Genomic DNA, 3570 nt, shown 5'->3' with positions numbered 1-3570 from the left:
AGGTCTCAGTCTCACGGTGCTCCTTCGCTTCTCAGTTCCCTGTGCGAAGAACAATGGGAAGCCACCAGAGGATTTTGAACACGATCAGATCTGTGTTCTAGAACGGTGACTCTGGATGCAGTGGGCAAAGTGGACTGAGAGGGGATGGGTGGTGCAGGTGGGGATGAGGGAGGCTTTTCATAGCCTTGAGTGCTTTCCAAGTCCATGAACCATAAGGAAAAGAGAAGTCATTCTAGATATTTCAAACAGAAGACATTTGATACAGGAAATTGAGTACAAAAGTACAAAACAAGAAGAATGTAAGGTTACCTAAAGACTAGTAACTATAGGGAGCTATAGCCCCTCTAGGGCTAAAGGTCACAAGGGAAAAGGGTGTTACCCAAAACCTACAATCACTGGACCCTGAGTAGGAACCCGGAGGCCCGCTCTCACCAACCACCTCTATTTCTTTCTTTTTTTTTTTTTTTTTGCGAGGAAGATCAGCCCTGAGCTAACAACCATGCTAATCCTCTTCTTTTTTGCTGAGGAAGACCGGCTCTGAGTTAACATCTATTGCCAATCCTCCTCCTTTTTTTCCCCAAAGCCCCTCTAGATAGTTGTATGTCGTAGTTGCACAGCCTTCTAGTTGCTGTATGTGGGACGCGGCCGCAGCATGGCCGGAGAAGCGGCGCACCAGCGCGTGCCCGGGATCCGAACCCGGGCCGCCAGCAGCGGAGCGCGCGCACCCAACCGCCAAGTCACGGGGCCAGCCCCACCCACTGCTATTTCTGTCATTGTGCTCAAGTCACGAAGATTGTTGTCACCACTGCCTAAGGCACTGGCAGAAGCCTGAACAAAATGGCCTCTCCTCTCCACCTGTCTTCCAACATCCTTCTGACAGAACATGACCGGAAACGTGACAGTGGGCAAGGGTGTCTGGGAAATGTCGTGTGCAGGCTTCCAGCCTTGCTGTCAGAGTCTACGGGGGCAATGACAACAGAGACTCTCCTGCATCATCTTGACTGGAAACAGAGGCTTGATGGTGACAGTCCTACTTGGCCAGCAGCATGGCCTGAGTGGCCTGGGATTCCCTCTACTACTGTGGCCACCACACTGGGCAGTGGTCAACCCTCCTGGGGCCTTTCTCACCAGAGTCCAAAGCTGTGCTGTCCAACACTGTGGCTACTTGCCACGTGTGGCTATGTAAGTTTAAATTTAATTACAATTAAATAAGATTAAAAATTCATTTCTCCATAGAAATGTACAACACCAAGAATGAACCCTAACGCAAACTGTGGACTCTACGATAATGACGTGTCAGTGTGGGTTCATCCACTGTGACAAATGGATCACTGTGGGTGCGATGTCAATAGTAGGGGAAGTTGTGCAGATGTGGGTATGGGGGGGTATATGAGAACTCTCTCTACTTTCTGCTCAGTTTTGCTGTGAACCTAAAACCGCTCTAAAAAATAAAGTTTATTAATTTAAGAAAATTCATTCCCCAGTCCCACCAGCCACATTTCAAGGGCCCACCTGTGGCCAGTGGCTACTACATTGGCCAGTGCAGATGGGGAACATCTCCACCTTCACAGAAAGCTCTCCAGAACAGTGATGCTCCAGAAAATGAGCTGGTTTGACCTATCTTTGTACAACTGTTTCCGGCATTTTCTCTCTAGGCCTGGCTCTGCTTCTTCCCTCATTAATTTCTCATCCTACTCGAAGATTAAAGAGGTAGGCAATGTTTGAATCTCACTCCTGCATTGCAAAAGAGTGAGTCTGTACTATCTGAGACTGATAATCAACCCCTGATGAATGGTGAAGTCTCATGCAGCCATCAGCCAAAAAAGTCCAAGGTCAAAGGTCTGCCAACTTCAGCCAAAGCGAGAACAAAACTTGCCAGAACTTCACTTCCTGGGGTGACTTTTCACACTGATCACCTATCAATATGCCATATATAATTTCCAATTTATTCAGCTTATTTGTCACAGCACTGGATTCCTGATTCCTGGTGTCCTAAATTTGATTATTTCCAACACAAGTTGCCATGTGAAAACACATCTCTTCAAAAGCAAGGCTGCTATGTGTGACTTAAAAGAAAGCAAATTATTTGATTTAAAAGAAAAATAACTAGGGGCCGGCCCGGTGGCATAGTGGTTGAGTTCACGCACTCTGCTTCGGCGGCCCGGGGTTTGCAGGTTCAGATCCTGGGCGTGGACCTACGCACCACTTATCAAGCCACGCTGTGGTGGCGTCCCACACATAAAATAGAGGAAGATGGGCACGGATGTTAGCTCAGGGCCAATCTTCCTCAGGAAAAAAGAGGATGATTGACAACGGAGGTTAGCTCAGGGCTAATCTTCCTCACACATAAAAAAAAGAAAAAGAAAAAAATTAAACTAAGTAATCACTATTTTCACCTGAGAAAATGAATTTCATTCCTCTCTCTTACAGAGAACTAATGGCCACAGAAGTGGGTCACAGAATGGGGGGAAAAGCATCAGCTTCTTTACATCACGTCACATGTCTGTGCACAAGGCCTGGGTTCCCCAAAATAATCAGCACGCCAGCAGAGCACGCAAAACTTTTCCATGCCATCCATGTTGCGTAAAGATTTTGTAACCATGGGCCCTCCAGGACCAGTTCAACTGACCCCATCTTATCAACGGAGTAATTAAGAGTGGTTTTTCAGGAACTGAGACCCCTTGTCCAGTTCAGGCCAGTTGAGACCACCAAGCCATCAACTGGGCCTGCGCAAATGCACAATGAGTGACCTTTTGATGTCAAGGAGCTAAAAACTCCACCCTCAGATCGTGTCACACTGCCATTTTGTGAACATGCGGTCCTATGAAGAGGCATGAAGCTTGAGGACGCTTGCGCAGATCGTCACCTACCTTACTTCTCCTCACCTCCAATCATCTTCAGACCACTCTGCCCTTCATCCCATAAATTGTGCCCCAAGCCCTGGATCAGGGAGACAGATCTGAGGGCACACGTCCCGTCTCCCTGAAGATTGATGTCGCAGAATAAAGCTGATTTCTTTTCCCAAAAGCTGATGCCATAATTAATCAGCTTGTTTATGCACATAGGGTAGGAGAACCCCATTTGTATGGTAAGAAATTTCATATTGGAAAAATTTCTCATATGTCATTAGTAATTTACCAGAAGAAATAAGGCATCATTTCTCCATTTTCCAAAATAAGTTTTACCAACTTTTATTTATTTATTACTATTTTTTTAATTTTATTTATTTATTTTTCCCCCAAAGCCCCAGTAGATAGTTGTATGTCATAGCTGCACATCCTTCTAGTTGCTGTATGTGGGACACGGCCTCAGCATGCCCGGAGAAGCGGTGTGTCGGTGCGCGCCCGGGATCCGAACCCGGGCCGCCAGCAGCGGAGCCCGCACACCTAACCGCTAAGCCACGGGGCCGGCCCTACCAACTTTTATTTATAAAAGGCTTTGGGAGTTCAGAAAAGAGCTTCATGTTTTTGGCCAGATTCTCTCTCTGGCTTCCAGTGCCGGGGTTTGCCCAGAGGAAACATCTTGGGGGGCCTTTGGGAAAACCAAACCAACCCCACCAAGAAGCATAGG

Source organism: Ceratotherium simum, chromosome 18, assembly GCF_057802395.1.
Source record: "Ceratotherium simum simum isolate JZ-2026a chromosome 18, ASM5780239v1, whole genome shotgun sequence".
Classification (NCBI taxonomy): domain Eukaryota; kingdom Metazoa; phylum Chordata; class Mammalia; order Perissodactyla; family Rhinocerotidae; genus Ceratotherium; species Ceratotherium simum.
Note: the sequence above shows the minus strand (reverse complement) of the source record.